General features: G+C 37.8%; 1 pseudogene; it reads left to right on the top strand.

Annotated features, from left to right (window-relative positions):
• Nucleotides 1-10,519, top strand: part of LOC131962456 (piggyBac transposable element-derived protein 4-like) — a 108,507-nt pseudogene extending 97,988 nt beyond the window's left edge.
• Nucleotides 10,520-23,188: the final 12,669 nt, after the last annotated feature.

Genomic DNA, 23,188 nt, shown 5'->3' with positions numbered 1-23,188 from the left:
AATAGAGTGTAAATAAAGGTTGTTTGTGGCTGTGAAGCTTCCATTCTCTGTAATCAACTTCACCTTTGCCAGAATGAAACATTAATTAATTGATAGAACAGCAAAAAAATTCAGTAAATCAACTCTTCATTTCCCAAATGCATCCATTCAGTTAACCCTCTATGGTACGGTGTTGCCCTCAGGCAGCAAACCCTTTTTTGGCCTGTCAAATTTCTACAATGCATGTTTTTGAGTGATGCGATACTTTAAAAAAGAGGGAAGAGTCAAGGGAACCAATAGCAATGCTTTAATTTGTAACATGACCTCCAGGAGGCCATATTGAAACCCTTTTTTGCAGACTTTTCCAAAGGAAACAGTTTTACCATTTTGCGCCACAAAAAAACACTCAAACGTCATTTCCTGGCCCTTTTCCATCTGGAAAAAATATAATCCTACTGATAGTTGAGTAAACCTTCTTTTTTGATAGTTTCATACACTTAGACTGTTCAAGACATTCATTTCAATGGGTCGTTGGTTCAATGGTACAGACAAGAAACGGGTAAAAAAGTTCCTTTTATAATGTTTTTTAAATTTAAAATGCTTTGTATTGTACCCTGTTGAAGCTACTGACTCTTTTACACATGTTTATTAAATAAATTATGTTAAAATTAATTTTCAAAACTTTCTTTTTCACTTGTGCACCGTTATGGTACAATGTTGCCTATGGGCAACAAACCCCAAAAACTTCCCAAAACATTTTTTTTAAGAAAATTTCTTCAGAATATGTTAATTTAGTCTATTTTCAGACAAAAAACACTCAAAACTTTTTTTTCCCAACTGGCATCATAATGCGTACCATAGAGGGTTAAGACTGACATCAACATTTTGTTTAGAAAAACTGCTCAAATGTAAACATCCTTGTTATCTGATCTTGTGACATTACAATACAAGTGTGCAGTGTGAGAGCAGCAGTATTTGGGCACCAACACTGTGAACAGATTGCCGTACACATGCTATTGATTGAACTCTGCAGGGCTCCAATAGCTCATTGCCTGCCGAGCCAGAAGGAGTTTCCCTGCCTCTCATTCTCTATTGTCATCAGCATGCCCGGCTCATCTCGTCCATACGGGAAGAAACATGCTGAGAATGCAGGAAAATGAACAGGGCTGGGCCATTTCAGAAATCTAAACAGATCATTGCTTTGATGACAGACACACTGAGATTGGACAGAGAGAGAAACAGGAGGAAACAGGAGTCCGAATTAAGACACACTGTAAAGCTTTTCAGTGTAAATTGACAATGAATAACTGATTTATCCTGCAAAGAACTATATAAGGTATATAGGTAACTTAACAGCCTGCTTGACTGCCATCAAAAAATGGCTAAATAATAGCGTCCTTCAACTAAATTCTGCCAAAACGGAAACAGATTATTGCCCCAGATACTGCTATGAAAAGTGCTCTATAAATAAATTTTACTTACTTTTTACTTTACTTTACTGATATATTTTTACAGCTTGTAGAACCTGATAATGTAATAAATTCCCGATATTGTAATTACCCCAATAATGTAATAAAAAACTGCACTTGAGTCCATTGAAAATGTAATAAAACCTGATAATGTAAGAACTTCCCGATAATGTAATAAAGTACATTTCCCAATAATGTAATACACTTTTTTTTTTACCAATAATGTAATAAAGTATAACATTAATGGGAGGTTATTACATTATCAGGTTAGCCTTCATTTTGCAAGTCCTGATAATGTAGCCTAATATTTCCCCATATTGTAATAACTTAACAGCAGACCACCCATTACTTGGGTTCAAGTGGTGATAATGTAATAACTTCCCGATAATGTAATAAAGTGCATTTCCCAATAATGTAACACACTTTTTACCAATAATGTAATAAAGTATAACACCAAGCACCTTTAGATTTCAAGAAGCTGTTGAATGCATTCGGTTGTCATGGATACCTCGTTTGTGAAAAACGGATGAACGGGTCAAAAGTTAATAAACATTCAACTTTGACCTGTTGGTGGCGCTAGAGCTCTTAAGCTAGAGTTGATACACAGTATCACCACTTGAACCCAAGTAATGGGTGGTCTGCTGTTAAATTATTACAATATTGGGGAATTATTACATTATCAGGACTTGTGAAATGAAGGCTAACCTGATAATGTAATAACCTCCCATTAATGTTATTCTTTATTACATTATTGGTAAAAAAGTGTATTACATTATCGGGAAGTTATTACATTATCAGGAATTTATTACATTATCAGGTTCTACACAGCTCATTAAAGTATTTAAAAAATACAGTGTACCACTAGAGATACACTACAGCTCAAAATATTCTATAGCATTGAGTTGTTTAGACTATAGAACGATTTACTGCTTATGAACAGAACAGAAGATGAGGATTTTTTTTTTTTTTTAAATTGCAGATTAAATCGCAATTGCAATATTGGTTGAAAAAAATGCAATTAGATTATTTTCCCAAATCGTTCAGCCTGAGTACATTTGCAGTATATTACTGTATTGTTGTTAATTTATATCACAACACTGTTCAGTTTTTTTTTTTGTAAATTACTGAATAGTTGCAGTACAATGTAATACTCTTTTAGTGTATATGCCAGGGATGGACACTGGACTCGGTCTCAAGTCAGACTTGAAGCCAGATGGCTGGGTGGCTCATGACTCGACTTGGACTCAACCTTCTGATGACTCGGACATTCTGTCGCATGATCACTGGGACTTGCACATTCATGACTGACTCAGACTTGGACACGAGCATATTTAAAAAATGACTTTTGTTAACACAGCATATAAAAAATGGAACAACCGCATTCTAAAAGATGACTCTGGTCTCTTGAGTTTGTGTTGATTTTGGAAGAGCTAAATAAACTCTCTGAAATGGTGACAGTGTGTTATGTTTAATTTCTATATCGGCTCTTTGAAGGAGCCACAATGGAGAACTCCACTCAGACTCAACCTTGATGACTCAGACTTGTAAATCAAACTTATGTAATTATGACTCGACCTGGACTCAAATTTGAACACTAGGGACTCTGGACTTAGACTCAGATATTGATGATGATTTTCTTCTCTTCACTCACTTTGCATTTTGTTAATATAAAAACAATAAACTATTAACATTTCTGTTTTTCATGAAAGCCTGGGATAGAGACAACTAATTTGGGACAAGAATTAGACTGGGAAGCCATATGGGACAATGTCTCTGGAGCATCAAAAAACCCAAATCATAGATATATACTAGGGCCGGGACTTTAATGCGTTAATTAAGATGAATTAATTACACAAAAATTAACGTGCTAAAGAAATTGACGCATTTTAATCACACTTATTTTTGCACCGCGGAACGTTTCTCACTGGATGAGTTTCAGGCGGACCGATTATACTGGAGCACCAACTAGCGTTGATGAGTTCAGACAACAACAAACCACAGTGAACATGAAGGAAGAAGCTGATGAGACCTTTGGTTGGCCCCGTGGATGATGGGACATTTAGTTACTAAAAACCAACGGATGGAAGCGTCCATAAGAGCATGGTTGTGTGCAAGCTATATATGCTAAATGCTAAATATGCTATTGCTACAATTAATGGCAAAAATTGCACTGGTCTGTTGGACTTGAACAAAAATAAACAATATTTTTGTTGCTTAAGCTTATGTATTCAGTCATTATTCAATGGTATACTAAAAATCAATGTGAAAAAAATTACTTCTCACTGTTCTCAGGTCAAATATTCATATGCGATTAAAATGCGATTAATTTCGATTAATTAATTAAAAGCCTCTAATTAATTCGATTTTTTCCCGGCGCTAATATATACATTTAAAATTCTGTCATAGGGCATATGTTACACCAAGAATATGACATCAAATGGGATTCGTGCTGTATCCATATTGCTCTTTTTGCCCTCATGGAACCATTGGCTCTTTTTTACATGTTATGTGGGAATGTCCAGAGGTATCTAGATTATGGAGAAAGGTGAACGAAAATATTACTGATTTAACAGGAGTTTAGTTCCCTGTGGACCCTGCTGTGCATCTCTTAAATGATGATTCCCAGCTCTCACTTGCAGGAAAACATCGCAAGATATGGCTTGCAGCGCTTTATTATTGCTTGTGTGTGTCTATAAAACATACTATAAACTATATAACTATATATAACTATAAACATGTCATTCAATGTATTTGTTTTTGACAATAAAAATGTATGGGGGGAAAAAACATTTATATTTTTCTAAGCATTCTTATTTTACAGCTTTTTTTAACACCTGCCTAAGACTTTTGCACAGTACTGTATAGCAGCTGTTCTCAACCTTGGGGTCGGGACCCCAATTGGGGTCGCGAGATGGTTTCTGGGGGTCGCCAAATCATTTTGGAAGTCAGCTCTGTCTCCACTGTGTTAAAGTGTTCTACTCTTTTTGGTCATTTAATGTCTTTTTTTGATAATTTTCTGGTCAATTTGTGTCTTTTTTGGTAATTTTGTTTCCTTTTTTGGTAATTTTGTGTCTTTTTTTTAGTCATTTTGTGTCTTTTTTTGGGGTAATTTTGTGTCTTTTTGTCATTTTGTCTCTTTTTTTGTCATTTTGTGTCTTTTTTGGTCATTTTGTCTTTTTTTGGTCATTTTGTGTCTTTTTGGTCATTTTGTGTCTTTTTTGGTCATTTTGTTTCCTTTTTTTGGTCATTTTGTTTCTTTTTTGGGTGATCTGAACTGTGCGTGTGAGATTCTGTTCAGTGAGCGGGGGTCGTGGACAACATGCATGTTAAATTGGGGGTCGCGACTCAAAAAGGTTGAGAACTACTGCTGTATAGTACAGTAAGTTCCTGTAAATAGTGGTGTTCTCTTAATGTAATCACATATTTTTCTCCTAGATTACAACATACAGTATGAAACTTTATGACATACAGTAGATTCCACCGTAAATTTACATCCAAAGTTTACAATGTATTCAGTTCTTATCGTGTCTAAATTCAATGATACTAATATCCGGTCACCCACTTATTTCCACTTCACGTATGTCTGTATTGTGTTCTGCTCGAGACGAGTGCACAGATTTCACAGTGAAGAAAAGGCAGGAAGTAAGAGGTACTCTTCCCACGAAGAGAAAGGACGGCCTTGACGTAACACTGAATCTGACAAAAGCTCTTATAATACACCGCAGCTCAAACACTCTGGGACTAGTTATCATTTGTAATCTCAAGATGGCAATTTCAGGTGTGACAATTGAATGCATTTTGCACAATGAACTCATTAACAATATTAAATTGCAATTTTTGTAATAGCATCAGAATCCCATGCTGCTTTTATATCAGAACATAGAGGCAAGAGCATAAATGGTGCTATTTAAATCAGCTGAGCCATGTCCAAAATGAACCATAAGAATATATAATACAGTTTAAAAGTGTATCTATATGTGGCTATTATTATGTTTTTTAAATCATGTTTATAATTCATATGATATAGTGATGTGTTAATAACCCAGCACCTCTTAAATGCTTTACTTTTTTCTTTTTCCATCCTCAGTCTGTCTACTCTGTCACTGTTATATGGATAGCTTTAGAATTTTTTGGAAAAAAATGCAATTCATCTTTGTAAATTGCGTTGTTTTTTTTTTGGGCGAATCAATCCCACCCACTACAAAAAGAAGAAAGAAATAATTGAAGTGGCTACTGGACTTTTACTGGAGTTTGTGCAGCTGACTTTTTGTAAAATGTTCATTTTCAGATACTTTATTATAAAACTATTTGCAATCTTAGACTCTCAAACTAACATTCTGTAAGAAAACCTGGTGACTAAGGCTACGTTTACACGAGGACGGTCTGAACAGAAGACACAAAAGTGGCGTCGCGTCTTCAGTTTTTATTCCTCGTTTAGACGAGCATTTTCGTGAGGAAATCTGTGTGCATACGGTGACGCAAAAGTGTGTGGAATTGGATTGTATGCAGCCAGGCGGCATCACTTGAAGCGATAAGGGCATCTTTGAGCATGTGGAAGTTTTCACGCCACACATTTTCATCAGCTACTCCTTCCACAAAGTTATCCACCATCACTAGATCTCCCAGGTCTCGTCCAAAGCCGTCTGGCTCGCCTCCGACCAATTGCTGCATCCAAAATGTGATGGAGGTAATTCCAGATCCTTCTCTGTTCACTAATACTATCTCTACATATCCTGTACATTTGGTGAAAAGTTTATTAGAGCTGCCAGAGCAGCTTGAAGGTCCGACGCATGGAAATAATCCCACGTTTGTTTATTTCCCTGTTCTGGGGCATGTATGTGACGTAAAGACATACGTGACGTGAGCAGATCAGATCAGAGTTTTGTGTCTTGGCAGTGTAGACGGACACGCTACGGCGGAGCTTTGGAAGGTGGTTTCAGATTTTTGCGTTTTTAAGCCCCCAAAACGCCGTCACCGTCTAAACGAAAGGCACTTCCGATAAAATATTTTGTCGTTTTTACCCGCAAGCGTCCTCGTGTAAACGGGGCCTAAATCTAAATGTAATCCTCATGTGATCATAATTTGTTATTATATAGTTACATTCAGAAACATGTCATACATTTGCCCTTCAACTTTAATTACTGCACAAGCAGCAGACTTGAGCCATCAGTTGAGCGTCAAAAGATCTGGTCACAGTTCAGCAACGTCAAACTTCTGAAATAGCTATTAGCCGTTTGTGTCTGCAAAGTTGACGTGCTTGTACAGACAACTAACACTGGATTACTTTGATACTGAAGGGAAGTAAAAAGGAAGTGATCTAGAGTTCTAGGAACCCTTATAAGCCTTATATGAAGACTTTTTTATGGGTTCTAAGTGAATTCATTGACATTTATCTGTGAGGGACATCAGAGATAATGATACCCTCCAAAAGTGTAAGTCCCATTTGATCTGATTAGAAAAAGCATGCGACAAGATCTCCAACCTAAATGACAGAATACCACCCACAACACATACGAGCCCCAAGCATACGTCATTATACATACACATACGGTTCAGGGTTGTAAAAAAGACTCCAGTTTCTGTGTGGAAGTCAGATAAGACTGGAATTTGGGCTTAGGCGAAAGTGGCAGCATACAATTTCCTGCTACTCTTGTTGAAACACATCACTAGTAATCAATGCATGAAGAAGAGTTCAATTTTGTCACATCCCCCATTTATTTGAATGTAGAAAAAACATTTGATATGTGGAAATAATTCTGAAATTATAAAAGATGAGGATTATAAAAATAAAAACCAGAATCCTATTGGAGCGGAACATTATATTTATGTATGAAATGAGAATGTAATAAAGAAATTTGGTGGAAAAATAATACTAATAAAGAATCATGAATAACAAGAGGTGCCTCCAGCATTCCCACCTATTAGGCGAATGAAGCTTCATGAACCATTTTCTTTTTTTTCTGAGCCCACTAGATGGCGCACTCTGTTCACCAAAGACCTGAAAGCACATTCAATTACCTTTGCTTGAGCCTTTTTCTTTAAACCAAGAGCGCCATCTAGTGGGCTTAGAAAATACAGGAAATGGTTCATGAGGCTTCATTGGCACATCACTACTTAAGGTAGCCTAATACTAATAAAGAATCATGAATAACAAGAGGTGCCTCCAGCATTCCCACCTATTAGGTAGTAATTTTTGAGTGTCGTCTGGGCCTAAAGATTTTTATCTGTATGTCAGACTTGTCTCAGTCACTGGGATGGAAATAAATGTCTCTCCTGAAAGACATATGAGCTCCACAAAAAACCTAATTTGAGAAATTTCGGAGGAAATCTAAAATTAGTGATGTGCCAATGAAGCCTCATGAACCATTTTCTTTTTCTTCTGAACCCACTAGATGGCGCTCTTGGTTTAAAGAAAAAGGCTCAAGCAATGGTAACTGAGTGTGCTTTCAGCCTGTTTTTGACCAGAGAGCGCCATCTAGTGGGCTCAGAAAATAAAGAAAATGGTTCATGAAGCTTCATTTGCCCATCACTATACCTAATTGGTGGGAATCCTGGAGGCACCTCTTGTTATTCATGATTCTTTATTAGTATTATTTTTCCACCAATTTTCTTTTCTTTGCTTTCAGCCTGTTTTTGACCAGATAGCGCCATCTAGTGGGCTCAGAAAATAAAAATAATGGTTCATGAAGCTTCATTCTTACATCACTACTGTATGTAAACCATCAACATTTTTGGTGCCACTGTTTTTGCACTGTTTATTGTGTATACATTTATATTTATATATGTGTAGCTTTTTCCACACAGCCCAATGCATATGAAATGAAAGCAGTGCAGCTCTGTTGGAGAATATCTATTGTTGTGTTTGTCATGGTTCAATCTGAGCACACCTCTGCCCACACCTCCAGGAAGAGAGATATTATTATTTCTGACAGATCACTCCCAGCTGACTCTGGCTCCTGTCCAAACCTCAGCCTTCACCTTACCTTCAAACACACAATCCCATCCCTCTGCCCATCTTGCCCTCAACACTCTCCACCACCTCTCTCCCTGCATATCCCTTTATCAAGTTTCTTTCTTCCCGTCCCCTTTCACCTTCCTACGTCCCCCAGGTTTTATCTGCTGGTCTGAAAATGTCCTTTAAAGACAGTAGTCCACGGGTCAGCTGCTGCACAAGTTTCAATGTGTGGTAAAAGTTTGATTCATTGCACTTTTCTAAAGGAGAAACTCTTCTTTTTTCCCCCTCGATGACACAATAGGGCAGATGTTTCTGACAGAGCTTGAGAGGGTCTGATATAACTCACCGGGCAACTTCAGAATGTCCTTTGGCGTACTTTACCCTTCACTAAGTCTGACCTACATATGTTGTGTTGTTCATGTTTTCCACAAGACTGTGTTGATAAAAAGGTGTTTCTCATTCGACACAGCCGGAGAAAAAAAGCCTCTATTTCCCTTTTTTCCCTATTTTTAGTTGTAGTTAATTAAGCTACTTCTCCCTGCATGGGTTTTGATGGAGCGAGAGAGCTCAGTGTTTTACATCAAAGGTGTTTGTTGTTGCATGGGTATACGGACCACCACCGAAGCACTAGAAATAAAAGTGTGGTTTTGTAATGACAAAAAAAAAACAAGGAAATGAATTTACCACACAGGAAATTATAGTGGTTGTTGTATTCTTGATTTAACTTATTCAGTCAGAGTCTTTGAGCGTTCAAAGGACGTGATGAGGTTTAGTCGTACAATCAGCATGAACATTTTTCAGACGAGTCTCAGACGAGTGACTTTGAAGAGAGAAATGCACAAATGTACTCTTGGAATGGATAAAAATGTTAATTGTATGAGCAACAGTGTAACTTTGACATAGCAAGTGTTCTAGAAAATCTCTAAATCTAGCCCTCCTATGCATCAATGCTAATTGATCATGATCACATTTAAGCTTACTGACCACATTTCCTGCACAGAATACAAGTTTTGCTTTCTCACTCAGGCACCGATGGTGAAAACGTCTATATGGGCCATTTGTACAGGAAGCAAAATACGACTCACATTAACGTTTTAGACCAAGGGTCCCCAACCTTTTTGAAACCGAGAGCTACTGCAAGGGTACTGAGTAATACGAAGGGGCTACTTGTTTGATACTAACTTCTTGTCTATGAACACAGTGTTTGCAAATTATCATCATAGCTTCTTTCAAGACCTCCCCGTCCGAAAAAAGGCTTTGTTGCTCTTCATCAAAAAGTTTGCTGCTTCAAATCAATCAATCAGAAGTTGCTTTTTGTTACTTTTTCATCGGCCTTCTGAAAAAAGACTGCTGTTTCCCCAAAGCTGCCTTTAACTCACATGCTTAAGCTCTGCGCAAGTGTTGGAGGGCTGTCGGACTCACTACGCAGCGGATCTGGAAAAATAATACTAATAAAGAATCATGAATAACAAGAGGTGCCTCCAGCATTCCCACCTATTAAGTAGTGATGGGCGAATGCAGCTTCATGAACCATTTTCTTTATTTTCTGAGCCCACTAGATGGCGCACTCTGTTAACCAAAGACCTGAAAACACATTCAATTACCATTGCTTGAGCCTTTTTCTTTAAGCCAAGTGCGCCATCTAGTGGGCTTAGAAAATACAGGAAATGGTTCATGAGGCTTCATTGGCACATCACTACTTAAAGTAGCCTAATCTGGAGTCGGTGGAATCTCACATATTGATTATAATGAGTGCATAACGGCTCCGACGACGGATCTGCAGCCGTTACGCATGCAGTGGAATTCAGGGGTTACTTCTCTCTCACTTTTGTTCTGCAGACTGCAGACTGATGCGTCGGGCAGAGGGCTGGGGGCTGTTCTGTCCCAGCAGGTGCAGGGGGTCGACCGCCCGGTGCTCTACATCAGCCATAAACTGTCTGAAAGGGAGGCCAGGTACAGCACAGTGGAGAGGGAGTGCCTGGCCATCCGGTGGGCAGTTGATGCTCTGCGGAACTACCTGCTGGGGCTCAGACCATGCTCCCCTCCAGTGGCTCCACCGCATGAAAGATGCCAACTCCTGGATCACCCGTTGGTATCTGGCACTACAACCATTTAAATTCAAGGTGATCCGTAGTCCGGGGGCACAGATGGCTGTGGCCGACTTCCTTTCCTGCTCCCATTGGTGGGGGGGTTAGGCCGGGGAGATGTCCGGCCTAAGTTGGGCAGTGGAGGTATGTGGACTCGGGCTCAGGAGAGCAGCGCCAGGTGAGAGTGATTGGCACACCTGCATCGTGTTAGATAATCACTCTGTCCTTTTAACACAGTAGCATGCTGGACCTGGGGATCAGAAGACCGAGACTGAGACACAGAGGTCGGCAGCATAAAGCCTGGAAGGTGCCTGTGATCGGCTCTGTATACAGTACAGGCCAAAAGTTTGGACACACCTTCTCATTCAATGCGTTTCCTTTATTTTCATGACTATTTACATTGTAGATTCATCAAAACTATTAATGAACACATGTGGAATTATGTATCTAACAAAAAAGTGTGAAATAACTGAAAACATGTCTTATATTCTAGTAAGCAAAGGGTGGTTACTTTGAGGAATCTAAAATACAAGACATCTTTTCAGTTATTTCACACTTTTTTGTTAAGTACATAATTCCATATGTGTTCATTCATAGTTTTGATGCCTTCAGTGAGAATCTACAATGTAAATAGTCATAAAAATAAAGAAAACGCATTGAATGAGAAGGTGTGTGTCCAAACTTTTGGCCTGTACGGTATGTGCATGTGTTGTGGTCTAAAAATAAAAGATACCTGAATCGTCTCTGCGCTCTGCGTCATTATATGCTGAAGGAACCCACAGTGGCATCAGAGAACGCCACAGTTGCATATGTGTTGTTATGGGTGGTATTGACACATGGTCTATTCTGTCATTGAGGTTGGAGATCTAGTTGCATAGATGTGATGCATTCTGCTACATGCTGTATAAAACGGTTGCACCAGGCTGGAATCACAGTTTCATGACAAATGACAAGAGGTTAATTATTAGTGATCGGCCGATCGATAGCTAAGGTATTGATAACATGGACTTAGCCTTGTTTTGAATACTAATAGTAGTTTTAGGTACACAGTAGCAGAAGAAGTATCAATACACCAATGTAAAAATACTCCACAAAATACATATACCTCTAGCATCAAAAGTTAAAGTATGATGTGTAGTAAAAGTAACTTGGTTAGTGGTTCCCATTCTAGGTGTCAAGCACCACTTGGTGCAGTCACATGCAGTGGTGGAATGTAACTAAAATTGTACTTGGTACTTAAAGTAGACTACTTGTTATTTATGTGACTTTATACATGGCATATATTGTACTTTTTACTCCAATGCATTTACCTGACAGCTTTAGTTACATTTCAGGTCAAGATTTAACAAAAAATAACTTGATCAATTTTTAATGATTATGTATTTTTATAAATTAATCCATGACAGAATTAGCTAAAATTAGCCATACCTTGCATCAACAATAATAATACAATAATATATTTGGAATACACTGTAAAAAACATGAAGCTTACCAAGTATTTTCTTCTTCTATCTAGCAATAGTATCTTAATTATATTGTTTTGAGTATAATTTACCTACTGACCAAAGCTTTTTTTTTATTTTTATTTAATTATTATTATGTGCTTATTAAATTATCTTATTGTTTAAAGACTTCTTTTTAGGTTTGAAATTGTGAGCTTTTTCATACTTTTCAAACTATTCAACTGTTGAATATGGTGAGGTTTTACCTAAAATATTGGTGTTGGGTTGTTTGAATGATATTTCAACGTGCTCGTTTCAAATATTGATGCTTATTTTAATGTTACTACAGTCGGGCTTTTCAAGCCACAATTGCTCAAAATAAGTATATTTGGATTTATTTCAAGACATCATTGGTTTTTCCAGTGCCTAGATATGTTTTTTTTTACTTATTTAAAGAATTCTTACAAAGAAACATTTACTTACTACACTGGCAGATAATTGTACCTGTTTTGAGCATGAATTTGCTTAATTCTAGTTATTTATTTCTTGTTTTTTTGTCCGTTGGTTTTTGCAGTGTTTATAAAACAATCACAATGGAGCCATTCTGTATAACGAGTACTTTTACTTTTGATACTTTAAGTACATTGATGTTGATACTTTTGTACTTTTACTTCAGTATGTTTTGAATGCAGTACTTTCACTTGTAGTGGAGCCATTTCACAGTGTGATATTAGTTCTTTTACTTAAGAAAGGGATCTGTATACTTCGTCCACCACTTGTCACATGACATGTTTTGTTGATATCATATTTTAGTGTGAATAGTCTGTTGGAAATGGCATAATTAATTGTTATTTTAGCAGGCAGATGTAAGCGTTTGGTCGCACAAGCATGCAAGTATCTGTCTGTCAGCAGCTAATCTCACACTGCTGGACTCATCAGCCTAATATGTTTGTGCACATTTGTTACTGTATGCCCAAGGGCCTCTCATGGTTGTGGTGTTTCATAATTTAAAAACAAAAATCCTATTTTATTGATTGTTTTTACCGTCATGGATGCTGACTCTTCTTCCTCAGCAAGTGATTAAAAACCTGTTAAAAAGCAAAGACATTTATGACAACCAGCCAAGCTAAAAACAAGCCTTACCTTGTGTGTTGCAGGCCATGTTTCAATGTAAATGACTCCTGCCATTACTTTCCATCATCAAGCGACCAAACTAACCACTATTATTGCTGTCATGTCTGGATTAATAGTATCATCTGGACATTAATACATTTCCAACACAGCCTTTTTAATCTTAGTGCAAATAACACAACTATACACTTGTAAATATGTAATAGGCACGGGAGCATTTCCAAAGTAGCAGCCTTACTACTGGTTACAGGAGTTTGACATGTCATTATCAGGCGGCAACCTCCGGGTCTGAGCAAGGAGGCAAAACAAGAAGTGCCTTAAGCTGCATTCTACCAAAAATTCCAGCAGGGGGCGCTAAGTTTGGCTGCAAAAATATTTCTGTCCATCCATTTCAATGCAAAATGAGAAAACTTCTCACTTGACTTTTTACCTCAGAAAAACACTATGGTCTCAATCGCTAGTAAAAAATCTTCTTCAAGACAATTTGATGTCAATAGTTCTAATAATGGCCCCATTTAGAAGAAAATAGAAGATAAAGAATCATTTGATTTAGGGTGTGGCTACCTTTGATTGACAGGTCACTAACAAGGCGAGCCATTATCAGGAGAGAAGCAGAACAATGCGTATCCACGGCAACGTGTCAATAAAGATATATATAACGTTATATATTTCACTGTATTTTCACTTAATGACAGTTTATTTGAGCGTTTTGTTCAGTAAAAATGTCTTGTTCAGCGTTTGGTTGGACTAACAGACACTCCAAGGAGTCGCTGTTCAGTTTTCTGAGGTCAGTAACATACATTTTGTTTTTGTTTTTTGCGAGCCAAAACTAACATCCCAGTTAATGCTCCAGTTAATGCTAACATGAATTAGCAGCAGCTTCTTTCAGTCAGGTTGAGGTGTAGAGAGGCTGTAGTCAGTGATCAGATCCCTCTCACTGTTGTAAAAAAAAAAAGGATGCAGTTTTGTTGAATTCAGGCTACAAAAGCACTTCTCTAAGGTTTAGGACAAAAAGCGTCCTGGTGAGGCATTATAAAAGACAATTTGAAAAGTCAAATATTGTTATTTCTGGAAGTGAAGTTGTTGTCTTTGGTGAACAGAGTGCTCCATCTAGTGGGCTCAGAAAATAAAGAAAATGGTTCATGAAGCTTCATTCATACATCACTAACCATAAGTGCAACTTTTGCACTTCATACTCAGCGTCAATCTTAATAACTACGGCAGCTAGAGGACCGACTAACTCCAAACCATAAACATCGGGGAAGGATTAGTGTATCATATGCACTCAAAATTGGTTTTGGCGTATGCATTGCACGTAATTTCAAAGTCTAAAGTCTTGTTATTTGTAAGCAGATTGAAGAGATTGGCTAATGGCTCTCACAGCCTTCTCTAACTGTGTCTGGATGGATACTACAGCGATGTATCCAAAATCAATTTGCGTTGATGTGCTGTGATCTCATTGAAATAAACTGATCAATAGTATGCCAAAATAACTACGACATGACGGTTTGTAGAAATTATGAAAGTATACTTTGTCAGCAAATACGCTTTAAATGTTTGTTTCCTGACTGGTGTTCAGCTCGATCAGGACTAGTTGAACTGCTGCTACTAGAGCAGTATCAACCCACAGTAAACAGAGTGATTTCACTGCAATAAACAGATGAAAAGTGTACCGAAATAACTACATCACGATACTTATGTGTAGAAAGTGTGAATTCATGCTTTGCTAGGTCTGCCTGCGAGCAATCAACTTTGAAATTGCTTGTTTTCTGAATGGAGTTCAGATCGATCAAAGCTATGCAGGAGATTGCTAATGTGTGGTGTTCTGCACTCTCCTGAGTGCACTTTTCTACTTGAGTATTAAGTGGCAGTATGTTACTATGCATTCAGAACTCAAATACAGTACTTTGCAACAGCATGTACAAGGTTCACTGAGATGGATAGTCCAAGCTTTTATAGCATTTCTTCCAACCCAGCCTTACCCTCAGGGAGCCATGTTTTCCAACAACATTGCTGAGTACAACCAGAAACATGCTGCCTGCTGTGCCATAAAACTCGTCTCCTCACTGAACATAACTCTCTACATACATATGCAAGAGACTGACCAAAAGTGTTTACCAGCCATGCAAATGGTCTTCCACTAAGAGTACAGCCAGGAAAACAAGATTTAGTTCAACATTAAAGTGCTTTAAAAGGTTGCACACTCTTTCTCGCCTTTAATGAAAACCCACTCAGCCCTGTATATGGTCACACTGCTCGCACAAGTGTTTATGTTGGCATCACCAACTGTCATAAAAATTTGATTACATGGAGTATATGATCCACTAAACTCCTCTCTTTCTGCTTCACCTTTCCCAGTTTCACAACAAAACTGATTTCTCTGATCTAATTGTGTCTGGCCTGAATTTGTCTCCACATGACGCCCCTCCAGAAAACCCAAAAATGCCTGAAGCCTTTCTTCAAACACGGCAGCAGTAAACATGCCGTGCTCCACCGATGAAGCAGACCCCCTTTGACCTGTAATTGCAGCTCCCCCCTTGGATGAATCAGTGTAATTTTGAATTTGGCTCACCATTGCATCTCAGAGCTTGTCTCTGTGCATTTGAGTCAAAAGCTCCAGATGAAATTAATCATGTTTGAATACTTTGAAAACAGATTATAAACTACTGCGTGTTTTAATGTACTAAAATGCAAACTGACCACTTAATTTGCAGAGGGCTTTTTAATCACTGGAAGATATTGATGCAACATGACGTGATTAAACTCTGACTTCGGCTCGTCAAATTCTGATGCTGAGAGTGAAGCTTCTGGCGCTGCTGGGCGGTCTTACACTAATGTCCAGGGGGATCGGTAAAGGCTGTCTAGAAGCTTCATTAAACATCAGCTGCTGATGTATGAGTGCCTCTGCAGGAGCCTCCTACAGGTTATTCACTGCATCCCCAGGAGACTCACATAAGGAATCAAAGAGGATAGAGAGGCTAAATCCTCACACGTACACTACATTTCTCCGTATCAGACAGTTCTGTAGTGGCCCTTAAACATATATAGCTGAGAGTTGCGACCCATCTTTATGCTCAGAGCAGTCAGTTCATATTTCTGCTCTGCAACATGAGGATGTTGATGTGCACTCGCTGCAGGCCTTCAGGGACGGCAGGGAGGTCAAAGTCCACTTCAGTCCTGTTAAGTTAGACAGTAGCTGTATCAAATCAATGAGTGATACCATGTTAAAGGGTCAATTCACCTCAAGCATGGAAATACTTTTTTTTTTTTTTTTTACACCTCTTTTTTCATTGTAACTGTGCTGATAACTTTTGTGACATTAGTTTCTGAGATTTCTGCCTGCAGTGACGTCTGTCGGAGGGTCAGCGGCGATAAATAAAATGGGCACCAGCACGCAGAATGTTTTCTGGTATGTACCTAGCCTATATGAAGTTGTATCTGCATAACTTTGAAGCCCCGTACAAAAAGACACAAAATGACAAAAAAAAAAGACACAAAATGACAAAAAAATGACACAAAATGACTAAAAAAAGAAACAAAGTGATCAAAAATGACACAAAATGACCAACAAAAAGACACAAAATTACCAAAAAGACACAAAATAACAAAAAAAGACACAAATTCACCACAAAATGATAAAAAAAAGACACAAAATGACCAAAAACAGGAAACAAAATGACCAAAAAAAGACACAAAATGACCAAAAAAAGGAAACAAAATGACCAAAAAAAGACACAAAATGACCAAAAAAAGGAAACAAAATGACCAAAAAAAAAGACACAAAATGACCAAAAACACTAAAACACATTCACACATGAACACTTTAACACAGTGGAGACAGAGCTGACTTCCAAAATGATTTGGCGACCCCCAGAAATCATCTCGCGACCCCAACTGGGGTCCCGAACCCAAGGTTGAGAATAGCTGCTCTAGAGGGCACTTCATCACCTTTCTTCTTCTGGTATGCATCTTAGAGGGAAACATCATGTTAATGTAAAGGTACCGCAGAAAGAGTTTTATCCATAGACTTTATACTAATAATGGACATAGTCACCGTAAAACCGTGTATCATTCGTTCTTTCCATTTTCAATTGGCAATCAAAAATCAAATAATGAAGAATTGACTGGTTATTTTGTTATTTGTTTTTTATTATAACACAAAAAATGAAAAAAATGCTTGTTTTATATTTCAATATTAGGATCAGATCAAAAATACGAAATGGAAAAACGGGCACCAAGAATTAATTATTTGACCATTGAAAATGGAAAGAACGAATGATACACGGATTACCATGACATCACCACGTTTATTTTGTATCTAAAAATATACTGTTAATGCTAAAACAGAATGTACGTTACTTACCGGACCAATTGAACAGCTGACTCCTTGGTGTGTCTTTTAGTACAACAGAATAATGAACAAGACATTTTTAAATGAACAAAATGTTCACGGTGAAAGGGTTGAAAGGGTTAAAGAGACGAAAACCGGACAAATAAGTTCATGGCTATTTAGATGTACACGTTGCCGTGGACACGCATGGTTTTGCTTCTCTTCTATCCTGATTGACAGCTCGCTGTGTTAGTGACCTGTCAATCAAAGGTAGCCACACCCAAATCATAAGCGTCTTTTTGATCTATTTTCTTCTAAATTGGACCATTATTTACACAATTAACATCATATTGACTTGTTCTGTTCCTGCTGTTCGAAGCAGATGAAAATATGACAAATGTGGAAGTATCAGTACCTATAGCTGTCATGACAGAGAAATATTGTGACAGAAAAAAAGAAGGAATAACTGGATAGGATGTTAGATGTCAATGTCTTACTAAAAGACAGCAGGTCATGACTTAGGTGGTTAAGAGGATGTAACAGAATTTAATCTATTATAGATCTTGTTACACTGTTGGTGCAACAAGACAGGGGATATTAACATTCATCTGCAAATACCGAATCCTATAAATTGCCATTTTGAAAATAAAAATGCCTGTAAAGTATGAACAAATAATAAATATTGTGGTTTTTGCAACACATTGTTCTACCTAAGTACCTCAATGAAGATTTTTAAATTTTGCAAATGTGAACACAGATTGCAAATATAACATATAAAAATGAAGACACTAATTATACTAAATATAATTTAGTATAATTTTAAACTTTATTTTCAGTTCTACTTGGCCTGTCATCATCAAACAAAAAAACTGGCATGGAGTTTTAAGCCATTACTTTAGAGCAGGGGTCTCAAACTCAAATTACCTGGGGGCCGCTGGAGCCAGTGTCAAAATGACCAAAATAAGACAAAAAATTACTAAAAAGAAATACACGAAATGACAGAAAAAAACTAAATTACTTTAAAAAAAGACACAAAATGACAAAAAAAAGACACAAAATGACCAAAAAAGACAAAATGACTAAAAAAAGACACAAAATGACCAAAAAAGACACAAAATTACTAAAAAAAGACACAAAATGACCAAAAAAGACACAAAATTACTGAAAAAAAGACACAAAATGACCAAAAAAAGGCACAAAATGACCAAAAAAGTAATTAAAGGGACCTTCCACACACAACACAGTAAAGTGCCATTCATGTAAAACTCACCTTATTATCACATCTTTCATATCAAGGTGGGGGCCACAAAATATCGTCACAAGGGCCGCAATTGGCCCGCGGGCCGCAAGTTTGAGACCCATGCTAGAGGGAAGCTGACAGCAGGGCTTGGAGCTGCTTTGTTTTTATGCCATGACATCATGAAGAAGTGAAGTGATTTAATCATGCAGGCGTAACTGGTGACTACAGATGGTCAAACTACAGATTTGAAATATCTTTCAACCTATGCAACTAAAACTCTCAACTGGAACCAATATTTTAGGTAAAAACTCATCATATTCAACAGTTGAATAGCTTGAAAAGCATGAAAAAGCTCACAATGTCAACCCTAAAAACAAGTCTTTAAACAATAAGATAATACTAATAATTAAATAAGCACAAAAAGCTATGGTCAGTAGGTAAATTATACTCAAAACAATATAATTAAGATACCATTGCGACATATAAGAAGAAAATACTTGGTAAGCTTCATGTTTTTGCAGTGTTAATGTTGTAATAAGCTGCTTGCAAATAGGATCTATATGGCTGTTCAGTGAGGACAGTGTGGGTGTTTTCAGTGAAGATAAACTTTTGTTTTCTGACTTTGGCCTTTAAACTTAATAGATAACACGACGTAAAAACTGTCTGCCAGTGATTACTATGATGATAGCTAGAGGGAGAGTGATCTCTAGAAGGAGACGACGCAGCAGATGTAATGTTAGATAAGAGCATTGCACAGGCAGCCGTAGGTCGTTGATAAAGAAAGTTTTCAGAACCAAGTAGCAATATTGTTGTGTGAACCGTTAGAATCACTGACATACTGTCGAAGTCTGTGTAGAATGTGTCTGGGGACATATGTGCCAGACAGGCTGATCAGCTTTAATCATCTCCATGTGGAGAAAGATGCTAAACGCCTGTGATACACTGCACCTGCTCTGCTCTGCTGCCCAGCCAGACCCAGAGCCGCCGAGAGACATTTCGCCTTTCAACTTTCGCTCTAAACTATTTAAAACACCATCTACAGCTAAAGAGAGTTTCGCGTCTGCTGCAGCCATGTTGGATCTGTAAGAAAACTACAAGCTTCCAAGTGCCGAGTAGTACGCGTCATCGTCTTGCCGTCCCTCCCCGCTCTGTGATTGGATCCCTAAAACAGGGCCAAGAAGCTGCCTTGGTTTCCAGACCGCCTGGAGGTTCGAAATTAAATTCGAGCGTGCAAGGCAGTATGGGTATACCCAGGCTAACACAACGTTGTAATATTGCAACAATTATAAAACAAGCTCTAAATAAAATGTAGGGCATATTTTCCACAATAACTACATATGTTCATGTTCATCCAGTCCAGTAAATTAAAGGGATATTGCTCGATCGAAAAATTGGAGGTTGTGTGACTTCTTGACCTGAGGGCGGGCCTTATATACAAATGTTGGATCCAATCGCATTGTGAGTACAAACATTAGGACCCAATGATCATCTGTGTTTTTACAATCAAAGTTAAATGCCGACAGTGGCATTTGTTGTGATGGTGACATTATTCCTGTTGATATTTTATGTCCAAAACACTGATGTTTCTCTTTGCATTTCAGCAAAAAAATCAACACTCAAAGCGTGGCTGTAGATGCTTGTTTGTTAGCATGGTAGCTAAAACAATTGTGTGGCTTTTTAAATAGGAGGTTGTGTGATTTCTTGACCTGAGGGCGGGCCTTATATACAAATGTTGGATCCAATCGCATTGTGAGTACAAACAATATGACCCAATGATCATGTTAATGTGGTTGAATAAAAAAAAAGGCAAAAAAAAAGTTTTTTTAGGGATAACCAAAATTGTCATTCTGCAACACTGGGTCTGACAGGGTTAAACCCCCCTCGTCCACATGTCTGACGTGCGCTGCACTGCAGGGCTTTTTCCTCTCTTCCTTGACCTTTGTTGCCACCTTTTTTAAAGCTGTGGCACATTTCTGCAGGAATTATGTAAATGAGAAAGTACCCCTGTAGTGAAGACAAACATAGCTCACGGAAACCTTTGTGTTCCACCAGTGAGTAAGACACCACATTAAGGCAAATCAGGTCTCCCACCGAGTGTTTGACTTGCAGTGGGAAGGTTTGTGGAAATGCAGCTTTAGATGTGATAGCTTTATGTAAAGAGGCAGTTGTAGTGGTGTGACGTAGCATGTACTCCTTGATGTGTCGGGGTGCTTGGGTACATGCCACAGTCGGATGCTTAAAACACAAGTGAGTCTACATCTGATGTTGACAGATGTTTATCACCCTCATCTCTCCTGACTTGACTCATACAGTTGGCAGAAGTCCTTGGTTGAAGCTGCACTGACAGTGAAGTGCCCTCAGAAGCTGCTGGTATTATGCTGTTTGTTTGGTAGAGAAGCAGTATGGCAACAGGGAGCGTGTATGCATCTGCCTTAAGCGATACTCCATGCAAAATCTGTCATTTAAGTATCAAACGCTCAGAAGGCAGCTGTAAAAAACAGCAGCTGTGGTTCAGCTGCAGCCTGAAATGCTTATTGTGCGTTTGTCATTGGACACTGTCCAGTTCTTTAAGTGCATTGATGTGTTTATATTATTTATGAGTTTCTTTGTTGTTGTTTTTGTGGGTTTTAACGGTCCATTGTGTAGGATTTCATTTTTAACTTCAGGGGATTATACGCCAATACAAAAATACAAAAATAAAAATGTTAAGGGAAAAACAGTAGTGATGGGCGAATTAAGCTTCATGAACCGTTTTCTTTATTTTCTGAGCCCACTAGATGCCGCACTCTGTTCACCAAAGACCTGAAAGCACATTCAATTACCATTGCTTGAGCCTTTTTCTTTAAACCAAGTGCGCCTTTTTGGAAGGCTTAGAAAATACAGAAAATGGTTCATGAGGCTTCATTAGCACATCACTACAAAGATTTTCCACTTCAACGTACTAACATAGTTGTGTACACAGTTTTCCTGTACAATTACAGTGCTAATATTTGAATGTCCTCCATATAATGTCCTTCATTTTTTTTTTTTTATTAGTTTAGCCATGCTAGCAGCCGTGTGAGGAACAATATTGCTTTGAGCTAAATGAATCCTTGGCTCGTCAAGAATCCTTGGCTTTCTTATTACTTTTTACCCTTTTATTTGTCTTTTGTATCTCTAACTCTGTTTTGGATTGAGTTTTCATTACTATTTTATTCTATTTTATTTTATTGGTTTACAGTTTTTAGTATTTTATTCTCTTTATTGTTTTTATTTATACCCAGTTGTGTATGATTTATTCTATTTTAATAACTGTACAGCACTTTGGTCAACTGAGGTTGTTTTTAAATGTGGTCTATAAATAAACTTTGACTTGACTTGACTAAATGGTTAAAAAAACAGCATTAACATTTTTTGGCAGGTCTGCTTACCATAAAGTACCAAAAAGTCCCAAACATTGTGACAATGTTGAGGTGTATAAAATGTCATAGCAGTATTCAGACCATTCAGATGCAGTTTCTTCCCATGTTGTGGCTCTCCCTCCTGTGGTGATGGCGGTTCCACCTGTGAAAGCAGCACCAACCCTCAGACTCACTAAGTGAAGAAGTGACATTTTTAGCAACAGGCTGAGAACATGAGTCCACCTGTCAGTGTGACATCTCAGCCCACACAGATAATGTTTACACCTGCAGCAATGACATTTGTCATCTGTGTTTTTACAATCAAAGCTAAATGCCCGACAGTGGCATTTGTTGTGATGGTGACATTATTCCTGTTGATATTTTATGTCCACAACACTGATGTTTCCATCTAAATAAGCAAAAAAAATCAACACTCAAAGCGTGGCTGTAGATGCTTGTTTGTTAGTATGGTAGCTATGACAATTGTGTGGCTTTTTTAATCCTTTTTTCTGTTTTTGTTTTGTTTTTTAGATATAAAGGCAAAACTAGCTTATGGACACATGGGGATTACATTTAGATTTAGTCACCAGGTTTTCTTACAAAAAAAATTAGTTGAAGTGTCTAAGATTGCAAATAGTTATAGTTATATAATAAATGCAAGTTGCTGAAAATGAACATATGAGTGTGTATAATGGCCTGTGTGCTATTTTTAGAATCCTCCCTGGCAGCGTGAACCGCAAAGCGCTGATTTTTTTTTTTTTTTTACAAACAATCATAGCTTTTGTTATGAGTGGTATTGACTAGTGATGTACGAATGAAGCTTCATGAACATTATTTTTATTTTCTGAGCCCACTAGATGGCGCTCTCTGTTCAAAAACAGGCTGAAACCACACTCAGTTACCATTAATTGAGCCTTTTTCTTTAAACCAAGTGCGCCATCTAGTGGGTTTACAAAATAAAGAAAATAGTTCATGAGGCTTCATTAGTGCATCACTAGAATCTACCACAGAGAACACCAATGCAAAACAGCCAGTATAATATATGCTCCTCCTCAACCTCCAAGTTATCCCACTTTCCAAAATGGAGCACCACAACCATCATTTTACTTGTGCAAACTCTGACCTAAGTTTGACAATACTCAACCTAGGCTACATTGAAATTTGTTGTTGTTGTT

Source organism: Centropristis striata, chromosome 23, assembly GCF_030273125.1.
Source record: "Centropristis striata isolate RG_2023a ecotype Rhode Island chromosome 23, C.striata_1.0, whole genome shotgun sequence".
Taxonomy (NCBI): Eukaryota; Metazoa; Chordata; class Actinopteri; order Perciformes; family Serranidae; genus Centropristis; species Centropristis striata.
The sequence above is the reverse complement of the archived record's forward strand: the minus strand, read 5'-3'. Positions and strand labels throughout refer to the sequence as shown.